Genomic DNA, 12,456 nt, shown 5'->3' with positions numbered 1-12,456 from the left:
ACTGAGGAACAGGTGTAATGCTGAGAAGTTGAATTGCTTTTTCAGACATCAAGATTCCTAAGTGAATGAATCCAAATGAGTGTGGATGTGATCATATCTTGGACTTGGTATTAACCCACATGAGTAACAACTGCAGCACGCCTACAGTGTCATCCTTCCTGGTAAGATTTGAGCATAAAGCAGTCACTTTTGAAGCCTGCATCTCTCCTGACTCCCCTCTTACTAGGGTCAAACTAAAAAAATTCTCCAAAGCTGATTACAACCACCTAAGGGATGGTGTGAACAGCTTCACAGCCCCCTACCCATTTGTAGGAACCGGCACCAATGTCCAAATGTACACCAAAGAATTAAATAAGCAGTTATATAGATGCATGGAATTAGGAATACCTGACAGGACAAAAATCATCCTCCACAAGGAAGAGTAAACCTGTCTGGTGGACATCTGCAGTAAACTATATAACAGAAAAAATTGCTGCCCATGAGCAAGAAAGAGCAGGTGCCCAATTGGAACCAATCTCTCCTTAGCCTAAACAAGTAGAGAAGAGCACTAGTCAAAATCTATAAAGCCAACTTCAAGTCCAAAGTGGCCACATCTACTAGAGGGAATCATAAGTCATTTTTCACTTATGTCCACAATCTCAAGGGAAGCACCCAGATCTGTTCTCAACTGGTGTTCAAGGACGCCACATACATGTATGTTGTAGATATAGCCAACCTACTGGCTGAGAGATAAAGGGAAAACTTCACACCTCTGTCCCCCGCATCAGTAAATCATGACATCCCCAGTACCTGCCTCCTTCCCCTTATCTATAGGGAACAGCTCATCACCGCCCTATCAAAGGCAGGAAATAATACCTCCATGTGAGCAGATAACATCCCATGCTGCATTCTACATGAAGTCAGGCATGAATTTGTAGCACCATTAGGCATTCTATTCAACCAAATCCTGAGTACCAACTTTGTCCCAGTCGAGTGGAGTGCAGCCACTGTGATCCCTTTACACAAAGGTGGAGTGTCCCATGATCTGTGAACTTAGACCCATCAGACTAACTAGCCTGATCTGCATGGCCATGGAACAGATTACAATGGACCTCATTAACAATGACATTGGCAACCTCAAAACACTCGACCCCACATATGATGGCTTTCACAAGATGAGATTGTCTGTTCAATCAGGTTGACTTCTGTAAGACAGTAACCAAAGCCGTGGATGAGGGGAAGATGGTGCGCATCACCTACTTTACCTAGCCAAAGCCTTCAGCGCTATTCCCCACTCAGGCATAATAGATAAACTCTCTCTCAAATAGACCATTCCATATGTTGCCAGATTGGTAGCAAACTAGCTGACTGATGGAACCCAAATAATCGAAAAACGGGAAGGCATCACAAGCAGTAAACCCGTAAAGAGTGGCCTATCCCAGGGATTGGTCTTGAGGCCTCTGTTATTCAGGAAATAATTCTCTGAGGTGCAGCCGAAAAACAGTGGCCTATGGTTCACCATGTTTGCAGATGACCAAGTTGAGCGTTATCATTTAGCCAGGTTATGTGGACGTCTTCCAACAGGGTCTCCACCAAACAAATGACTGGTGCCAGAAACATGGCCTCATGGAAATTTATTAACTCAGAGTGCAAAGGGTTGAACACCTGCCTCTCAAAATATTTTGTACCTCCACACAGTAATAGGTGCCAAAAAAATCTATTTTCATTTATTTGTTCATTTTTCGGCTATATTCCCAGCTTGGCTTGGGAGTGCCTTCTGTGTGGAGTCTGCATACCCTCCCAGCGGTTGGGTAGCATTCGAAAGACATGCGTCTGTAAATGGGCATTCCTTCGTTGAAGGTTGGGCGTCGAGCTGGCACCTCGGCGTTTCGTAAAAATCTACTGCCAATCATTAGCGGACTGGAGTTCTGCTGTGGCGACCCCTTACCGGGAAAAAGCCGAAAGACAGACAACAACATGTAGGATCAGTAAGGTAATCGGTAACAAGTGGCAGACTTGAGTCACATAGTTTTACCCAATATGCTAATGTGGCCTATACCTAAAAACAATGAGCAACAAGTACTCCAACCCAATTAGGACCAGGTACAGCACCTGTAATAGCTACTGCGTTTGAAACTATTTAGATTATCTGTAACTGTAAAGCTAGTAGTTTCAGTCCAATATCAGCAGTGCAGTCAGCCAAGTAATAAAAGTATGCCACAGAGGTAACCTGTTACTCTGTTGTGCAGACCTGTAGAGCAGCAGTTTTAAATGCTGCAGCACTACAGTTATCAGTAACCAGCAGAAATGAAACCCATATGATCAGAAAGTGCAATGAATAACTGAGATATTAGGTATATGAAAAAAATTCAGTAACTGGCAACACTGCAGTGTTATCTTAAATACTGCCAATAGTGAGCAATGGTACCAAAGCAAGAAGGCACAATAGTACAAAATTATTTAAACGTAATACTGCTGTTTAGCAAAGCAAACATGAGCAAGAGTACAATACTAACAAGGTGTAATAGTGCAATGTATTTAAATGCAGTAATACAATGGTTAGCAGAACAAAAGAGCAAATTTTAACGATGATTCCACAAGAAATGCAGTCTGTAAGTTAATAAGCTAAAATGGCAATGATTCACCATATGAAATAAAGCAGTATTAAAATAAATAACTGTAGTACAACCTAGCTGGTTTTATATTGCGTGTAACAAGTAAGGAGAGGTTGCCTTGCATGTTGTAGACTAGACCTTTCAGTTGGGTATCTCATAGTATAACAACTAAAGCACAACAATGCACCAAGCTGAGCAAGCCTCCTGGTATTCGATGTCTTTCAGGCTCCGCCCCTACAGAATTCAGCTAATCAAAATGCAGCCAGCACCCCCACAGAGACCAGCCAGTCAAAATAAAGCACTTTATTCTTTACTGGAACCCAAGCTCGGGTCACTGGTGAAAGTCTGTGCTCTAACTAAAGGCTGGAACACTGCAGACCCAGTCCTGTGAAGCCAGTGAAGTACTTGCAGTGCATTGAATCATCAGGAACCCAGATGGAAAAAGGCTTTGTCGTTTTATTTATTTATTTACCTACCTACCTTTGTTGACCCGGTTAGCTGCACAAGACTAATAGCATCTTTTCAGAGGAGACCCAACATGGTATATCTAATACTAGGGGAAATTTGGCTGGGGTATTGGGAAACTTCGCCTTCGACTTTTTAATAGGTGCCATAAGATCTTTTACATCTGCCTGAGCCACCACTAACTCAAGGAGTTGGGACTTCAATTTAACATGTAATCCGAAGAAAGACAATTAGGAGTGCAGCTACTTGTGTTGCAGCAAGTCCACACTGAAAGCTCTGGTGCCTGGTTTTGTATCTCTGAATCTTGTAGATGCTATTAGACATGCTTCCTTGCACATCTATAAATGGATTATACAACTTTATCCTGGTTGATGAAGAGTAGCATATCTTTTGTGACTCTGTTTTACCTTTGTAAGCCTTATTTAGTTTTCTGTGTACTTTTATCTAAACAGTAGGTCTACTTAGTGAATACAGTGTTTACGCATCCTGCCTTTGGTGTATATATCTGCATCCCTAGTCACAGTGCCACTGTACACATTAGTCCATGGTAAGACACGCATATACTGATGTCAAGGAGGTGAGCTGTCCATGACAGCATTCTCTCACTCCTATCCATTTACTCCAGCACCAGGACCACTGCCTGAGCCAAAGTCATACGTAGAACTTTATCCCTTTATGCCGTGGTGCAGACTGCTGTGAATGGGCTTATAAGTGTGCCATTTGATGTCTTCAGATTATAACCAATTCTTCATGACTAGAACCTTTTCCATTGTCACACTCAAAATTATGGTCAAGGAGATGAGGAGTTGCCTATATACTGTGGAGCAGTCCATGTCTAGAGGGAGAGTGAGTGGCCTTGAGAAGAAATGACCTCCATCTTGCTTTGTGTGTTTGAAAGTCTAGTGGATAGTTTTTGAATGGCAAATTGGATGAATGTTCTTCAAAGAATGAGCATTAAAGGCTGGTATAGATAGACTGTACTTAATTTTGAATGGATGTTGGTTGAGGGGGTACCTTCAGGGAATAAGTTTAAATACCTTGTGGTAACTGTCTCTTATTTGAAAAAAAGTGGTGACACAGCAGACTCCAGTGGCCTGGGGCAGCCTAATATATGGCCTGAAATGCTCTCCTTGTTCTTAACATAGGACAAAATAAATGTCTTGCTGCATGATTAATCCAGGTTCAAGTGGTTTCCTTCTGATCTGTATTGCTAAAGATTACATCTTTGAGGACAGATGGTTATGCTCCATTTCAGTGGCCTTCTTGTGGGAAAAATTAAATACTTGCCATGCCAAGAAATGTACAATAAATACATTAAAACTGATGATTTGGCAGGGTTCTGAGGGAATGTAATGTGGTAGAGGTGAGGTATGAATGAAATCCAAAGGGAAGAACTAGGACACGTTCCTTCTTAAAATGAAAAATGAGTGTGCACATAGTGTAGTCTGAGGACAGCCTGGAAGAATAAGTTAGTAGACCCAAAAGCAGAACTGTGCCAAGCAGCATATAAAAATATTTCCATAAGGGATATGTACAAAACTAAAATCAGTTGTGAAATGCAGAATGAAATATGTAGTTGTTTGCTTGTAAAATATATTACAGTACAAGATTTATTCATTGCAACTAAAAGACTATTTTGTCATAGCGGTCTGTTGCTATTTGTATTTTAGATCTGTTTTTACCTTGTGTGGTTTGGGTTTTTGGATCGCGTTTCTGTATTCAGTCACGGAAACTTTAAAAATACATTTGCTCCTAATGTTGGGTCACTGACTAGACTTATGATAGACTTCTCTTTCCCTGTAATTGTTGAAGTTGTATGTATTCGTGTAGCTGAGCTGCCTTTTTCAAATCTGGCAATGCTTTTCATATTTGTTCTACAAAAAATGTGGTAGAAAAAAGTATACAAGATTTTGCTTTTCTTGAGTCAGCATTGGATTAGATAATCTGCACCAAAGTATTAATCAGGAGCAGATAATCTCACCATTCTCAAAGGACAGCCCACTAATGTAGATGAAGTTTTGCATTTCCCATTTCGCTTAGAGATTTGTAGGAAAGATAATGGTCTGGACATATGAGGAATAAACTGTCTTTGTTGTGCTGTGCAGTTCTGTAAAGCTATGTATACATTTGTTTACAGATTTGCTAAACATTTAGTTTGCTGCCAAATTTCCTTATAAATGTACTTTCTATACCCTACTTATTTTTGACTGATAAATACTAAAAATTTATGAAGAAAGTCCATTTGTTTGCATTTTATCAGAAGACCACAATAACACCAAAGCAGCTCATGCTAAAGCATAATTTCATGATGCATAAAGTTGTTTCTAAAAGGTATATAGTGTACCTGAACAAAAAAAAAAATCAGAGCAGGAGCAATGTGCTGCTGTGCAAATAAGACATACCTTTCCAGGTAATATTCCCTACTAGTTGAGAGAGTTTTCCATTATGCTCCATAAACCCAATGCCAATTTAAACTGCAAAGGAGTGTCAGTAAGTACTTCAGTGCTGAGTAAACTACCAGAATTAGTTTTCCATTATGCTCCATAAACCCAATGCCAATTTAAACTGCAAAGGAGTGTCAGTAAGTACTTCAGTGCTGAGTAAACTACCAGAATTCAAGATAAAGGACAGCAAGAATGAGTAACTTAAAATATTAAGTGATGCCTTACTTAGGAGGAGTTTTATTTTTGGATACACATGCACTCGCCTGTAAGTCTGTATATACACAGACAATGCTGTGCTGATGTACCAGTCTCTGATGAAACAAAGGTAGTGCAATGTGAATGTGCTGCTATAAATAATTTGTCTTTTAGATGATGGTCTGTCTCAATTTGACATGCTCCTCTTTTTCCTCTTTAAGACTTAATCCAGCTGGACCAGATGGAGAACCAGTGGGGTCTAGGTCAAGAGCAGAAATGTAGAAGAAAATGGTCAAAATCATCTCGGATGTAGCCATGGGGGATAGGATATTGAAATGCCATTGTGACAGAATGAACCAGGTGAGGTGGACTGCGGTTATAGAATCTAGAGAGAGAATAAATTATGTGAGTTGAAAAATCTGATGGTAAGAGGTGTATGACAAAACATTGAGATAAGTTTCATTAGACTCAATTCTGAACTCCCCAAAATACAGTGTAATGGGGCAAGCTCCTGCACCCCCCACACCACTTCAGATTTAACTATACTAATTTCATGTATATTCAATAGAGAAGGTAAGGAAGGAAAAAACTTCGATCCCACTGTTCCTTGACATCACTGGTAACTGTGGAGATTGTGGAGGAATACAGTACAAGATGGTAGATTCCTGTTTCAAAGAAATGCATAGCCACTATTAGTGTGTATCTCATGCTAAAATGCACCAAAAAGAGGCAGTAGTACCTCAGAATGTATTTCAGAAGGCTGTTGGGCTATGGTTATACAATTCATAGCTCAAGGAAAGATGGTATAAAGTTTTTTTTTTTTTCAGTATGTTCTGTTTTGACTGCTGTTTCTAATGGGCCATCCGTGGTCTAACATCACAGATACTTATTGATGGAATAAGTACATTTATTCTGTCTTCCAAGAATCTTGCCAACCTTTGACTGGAACTGGAAGATCATTTGCTTAATGTTTGCTTCATAACAGAGGGAGGACGCCATGACTGTGACTTGGATGACCAGGGATCGACTAGTGACCTGTGCCCTGGAGCTGATGAGAGAGGGTGAAAAAAGAGCAGGTGATGTTGGCTTGCACTTGCTGGTTGCTTAACTGACGCCCACCAGTGGATGGTTGCAAAACAGCTGCAGACCAACCAAACTCCTCGCAAGTTAGGTATGCCCGGCCAAACTAAGACTTAAGACAACAACAACGGCCAGCATATGCAGCATGAAGTATTTTATTAAATAAATAAAAAGATGTTAAAAAGGCATATAAATGCCAAACAGCCTACAACTTCAAACAGGTTTCGGCTCTATAGCCTTCTTCAGTGAAAAAACAGAAAGACATCTGTGAACATTCCTTACGATTTATAATTACCATCAACCAATAACATTTTGGTATAATCCAACCACAAGCTGGTTAGAAAATTAGACATAGCAAGTAATAACCATTTAGACCTAACAAAAACTAAACTAGTATGTAATGAAGCCCTATATATATGCAAACAATATACACCAGAAAATAATATATGTATACATAATATCTAAGCATAAATATATATTCATAAGAATACCTCAAGTATATATAAATAAATTAAGTTATGCATGCATATAGTTATAACAATAGTAAATTCATCAAATTAGTTTAAATGTTAACCAAATAGCACAATAATTTGTATAAAAATATTATCAAAAAATGTAATAAATAAGGCATCATATATAGTCTGTAAAAATGAAATATTACTCCTATATATAATATACATAGATATATGTATTATAATATCAAACACTAACCATGATAATGATAAATATACATATGTATATCCAGTGGACTGTATAACTAATAATAGATGCAGAAATGCCTAAGCATAAGAATTTTTTTTTTCTGGTTAGCTATAACATAACCATACCTTATTATGAACCACTACATATTTCTATAGCCATTGGTATGCATTCAAAATCAAAATTAAGTTTTACAACTAGCAAATATAACTAGTTGTATATAGTCATACAAATATTATGCTACATACATACATAAGATTTTAATCTACAAATGATCATTCAGCCCTGGGGGATATAGGGCACCAAAATGGATAATACAATCTTTTTCTTTATTATTAAGTATGGTATGCCACCCTTGTTGATTATTTCGATCCCCCATTATTCTATCAATGACTGTAAACATAAATTTAGCATTCTGATGTTTAAACCGTATGCCGATATAGGGCATTGGTTTCCTTTTTGTTTTTAATGTCACTTCTATGTTTCCCCCATCCTGATTCTGAGTGAACGTGACGTCTGTCCGACGTAAAAAGCTGAACAGTGACATTTTGCCAGGTAAATAATCAGAATGCTAAATTTATGTTTATAAAGTTATATTTGCTAGTTGTAAAGTATAGGAGTAATATTTCATTTTTATAGACTATATATGATGCCGTATTTATTAATTTTCTGACAATATTTTTATACAAATTATTGTGCTATTTGGTTGTTAACATTTAAACTAATTTGATGAATTTACTATTGTTATAACTGTATGCATGCATAACTTCATTTTTTATTTATATATACTTGAGGTATTCTTATGAATATATATTTATGCTTAGATATTATGTATACATATATTATTTTCTGGTGTATATTGTTTGCATATATATAGGGCTTCATTACATACTAGTTTAGTTTTTGTTAGGTCTAAATGGTTATTACTTGCTATGTCTAATTTTCTAACCAGCTTGTGGTTGGATTATACCAAAATGTTATTGGTTGATGGTAATTATAAATCGTAAGGAATGTTCACAGATGTCTTTCTGTTTTTTCACTGAAGAAGGCTATAGAGCTGAAACCGGTTTGAAGTTATAGGCTGTTTGGCATTTATATGCCTTTTTGACATCTTTTTATTTATTTAATAAAATACTTTATGCTGCATATGCTGGCCATTGTTGTTGTAAAACAGCTGCACCAGCAAGAGCTAGGCTGTGGTGGAAATATTCTTTCTAATCATGCATAATAGTGAGTGAGCCTGATCCAGAGGCTGGTGCTCTGGGAGAAGCTCAACTGCTGTAGAACTACTAGTGATTAGGGCGGAGTTGAAAAATCCTTACATTTGCCTGAATGTTGATAGCCCACAGGAAGGACAGTTTTGATGTGTAGCAAGTAGTGGAAATAAAAAGAATGTTTAAGACAAGGATCCCATGCTTGGGGCTTGGCCATGCAGATTGGTGTCTCGGTCTTTACAGAAGTACTACCAGTTCTTGAGTGCAGTATTTCTTTTCTCTAATGATCAGGATCTTTATCTTGATACATGGCAATAGAATTTATACAGTTGATGTCCACATGCAAATTTACTAAATGTCCGTGTGACCTATCAAATTACTAAATGAGACACGTGCTAGAATTGCCTTTACTGTCTGGTGGAGTAGTATTTGAAACACTTAATTGGCAGTAGTTAAACCTGCCATCCAAAAAGAGAAAAGTGTGAGCCCTGTCTGTCTTTGCCACCAAAAGGATAGTAGAGTTTAGAAGCTTCCCCTATTGGGATCACTGGGGACAGTTTTAGGCACAGCCAGTATGCTGTCACAAAATGTAAGCGCAGAAAATAGATGAAAACCTAGTGCTGTGGAAGATTAGTTGTTTAATGATCCATATCCAGTAAAGTACTGTTCATCCTTGACAAGTGAACGCAAGCTTCTACCAGTAAATCTTCAGGCCCATTCATACACTAAGGTGGAGTTGTGCCCCTGTCACCCACGCACTGGGTTTTTGTACTACCAAGCCACTGGATTGCTGGGAATAATTAAACCATCTGACTTAATTTTAGGGAGTGGTCCTTCAGTACACTTGACTGTGAATTGCTGGTATTAACTGTGACTTCTATTACAAGGCTTTTTCCTGGGCTCAACATGGTTCGTTAGCTCAGCTTGAAGGAAAGCTTTCATTTCCATACCACGGCTGGTAGCTGACTGCTTAAACATTGAACCAATGTTTATCTGTTTGAAGCTTGCCACTGTCGCAAGATTGCATCGTTATGGATGTCAGCAGGCCTAGATGACACACCCTTTTTCTCACCCATGTACTGCTTTTAGTAGGTGTGAGCTCATGTGCAGAATTCCTTTGTACGTGACTTGTATGCTTACACTTGCATAATACAGTAAGTGACTCCATGCCTGGAGAAGTGTGATTCCTCCTATTTCAAGCTCTTATGAAGAGTCAGAAGATCTGGAGGCTATAGTGTCTCAAGATTAATTGCTACTCCTTCAGAGAGACTTGGAGTCTCGTGAGGCCCAGTATGGGCTGACCTTGGGGCCGTTATTTTTTCTCTGTAGATGTGCCTAAATTATTTTCTGGGAAGTAGGTGTTTTAACTGTGTCATGTGATCCCTAGAGATAAGGATTGCTAACGCAGAAGTCATAGGAGATTACTAGCCTATCGACCTGTCGGCCATTTTAAGCCTAGCCATTTCATCACAATGTCCTGTATATAATCTCTTCCTGCTTCCTATGCAGTCTTGGTACAGTCCTAGAGGGCCGTCCTAAATTGAGAGTTCTCTTGATGGATGTGATGATTAGAGCAGCTTTCAGAGATGCAGACTTAGGAGTCCAGTAATGTTCTTGCTTTTGGATAGAACATTTAAAGGCTTTGGCTTTCACCAGCAGTTGTAGGCATTATGCAGGATCCAGGCCTGAACTTTACTGCATTGTTTGGGCTTAATGGCTGCCATAACATCAAGCTTGTCTGTATATCCATGGATACAAGTGCTGCAATGGAGTGATATTGAGATGTCACTATCTGCAGAGCCATCACTTGCTTATAGAACCTTCTATCCTAGTGGTTTACTGCTTTGGATTCATCCCAGCAAGGAGCCATTAGGGAAGATCCTCAAAGTAACACAGGGGGATTGAATGATGAGTTTACCTGAACATCTATGCGAGTGCATTTCCTCCATTTAGAATCCAATGTTAGAGTTTGTAAGTCAGGCAAGTGCATATTAATTAGTGCAAAATGCACTTCTTTCTGATTTGCAAGAAGGTGTTCATTACCTTTTAGAGAGCAGGTGTGCTCAGAGGATAGCTGTGCATATACATAGTCAGATGTGGGAATATATGAATTGTGGTGGAAAGTAGGAACCCTACAAAGGTGCTATCATCAAGAACCATGCTTTTCATAGATTTATGGATGAAAGTTTAAATTTGAGACATTAGCAATCAACACTGTGTAAAGTGATAAATGTGTGATTACCCTGGTTTTCCAAAATCATGATTGTAGTAATCTCTGAGATTTGTCCTGCGTTAGTCTCAGATCTCAGAGTCAATATGGATAGCAAGCATATGGGGAGCATAGGCCTTTTTTGTGATTTATTTATTTTTGTACACTTTCTTGATTTGTGTTTATGCATTTGTTATATGGTTGTGCTGTTTTGTAATAACATTTAATGAGTGTTCATGGAGGGAACTGTGCATTATCATGCAGCCAGAAAGTATATCTGCTATGTTATCTTTTGGATCATGTCTTGGAACTTTCTCCAGAGGACGTCCTTCATTTAAAACAGGGCGGAGGATTCTGTTCTCAGCTTTTCCACCTTCTGAAGCATACCGATTTATGTTTGGACTTCAGTTAATTCCATGTTTATATCTGGTACCTCCATTTATGGATGATGATTTCCCACAATGTCAAGCTCCTGGCTAACAGGGGTCTGCAGTGGTAGTGCTAAATCTTTTGGCATAGTAGTGATGTTCTTAGTGTTTCACTGTTGCAGTCATCACACTTGGGTTATCTGCCTGCAGGTAGCCCTCAGTCGGCTCGAATACCAGAGATTTAGTATTTCTGCGTTGGTTGCTGTCACTCCGGGTCTGATATCAGGTTGTCAGGGGTATAAAAACAGGCAGCCGATGCCATTACATCAGTCTTTCTTGCTGAGGAGTCCGAAGCAGAAGCAGTTCGCATGAGTGCCGGTTGGCCGCTACCTGAGTTTTTGTTATCGAATTGAATTATCCTGAAATCATCTTAAGGCTAAGTACCCTGTTGGGGATCCTTTTTTCTTGCTCTAACAGATGTCAGAAAAAGTTAACAATTGTCTTGCCTGTGGAAAGCAAATACCACATCAAGATTTTCATTCTTAGTGCATCACCTGTTTAGGCCCAGACCACGACGTTCCTCACTGTCGGTTTTGTGCCTTGTTCAACGCCCGAATTATTCGTCGTTGGGCCCTTATTGTCGCTAAATACTTCTCTTCTCTATCTCCGTATTCCGAAATGGCTTCGGTAAGCCATCCGACTACCGATCTACTGAAAAAACGTAAGGATAAAGACAGAGAAGACCACACAGGTTCAAAACCGCTGACGACACTTCATTAAGCTAGTTGCCAGTTCGCCGGTACTCAGTGAGGTGCTTTCACAGGCCCTGATGCCTGCTTCAGTGGATTTGCAGGCCTCTACCGAGTCTCTACCTTGGATGGGTCCGGAGCCGCTGAGCAGGCACCGGCTTCTGAGGAAGTCTTTCACACTACTGATATTCGACACAAACCGACTTTCGCATCTTCAGTTCTGTCTAAAACTACTGAGTTTCTAACATCAAGAGTACGAGCTATGCCTAAAAAACCGACAACCCAAACTCATGCACCTGCTTCCTTGCCACAACATCAAATGCTCAAAATGGCAGAAGACCTTATGTTGATTAGAGGAAGTCAGCCTTCCCCTGCTAAGAGAAAGAGACCTGTCCCCAGTAGCTTTAACAGACCACGAGTCCGACGATTCTGAGGTATC

At 39.4% G+C, this 12,456-nt stretch overlaps 1 protein-coding gene across 4 annotated transcripts in view; it reads left to right on the top strand.

The window, feature by feature from the left end:
* Window positions 1-12,456, top strand: part of DUSP16 (dual specificity phosphatase 16) — an 857,833-nt gene that overhangs the window by 249,528 nt on the left and 595,849 nt on the right. For 2 of the 4 annotated variants that reach the window (XM_044088135.1, XM_044088132.1), the window contains one exon: window positions 5,920-6,058. The exons of the other annotated variants lie outside the window; for them this stretch is intronic. The gene's annotated coding sequence lies outside the window, so the exon portion shown is untranslated. The remainder of the gene's footprint in view (window positions 1-5,919; window positions 6,059-12,456) is intronic. 4 annotated transcript variants of the gene reach the window in all.

The sequence above is a fragment of the Protopterus annectens genome, chromosome 11.part0, assembly GCF_019279795.1.
Source record: "Protopterus annectens isolate FY-2018-M chromosome 11.part0, PAN1.0, whole genome shotgun sequence".
NCBI lineage: Eukaryota > Metazoa > Chordata > Ceratodontiformes > Protopteridae > Protopterus > Protopterus annectens.
The sequence above is the reverse complement of the archived record's forward strand: the minus strand, read 5'-3'. Positions and strand labels throughout refer to the sequence as shown.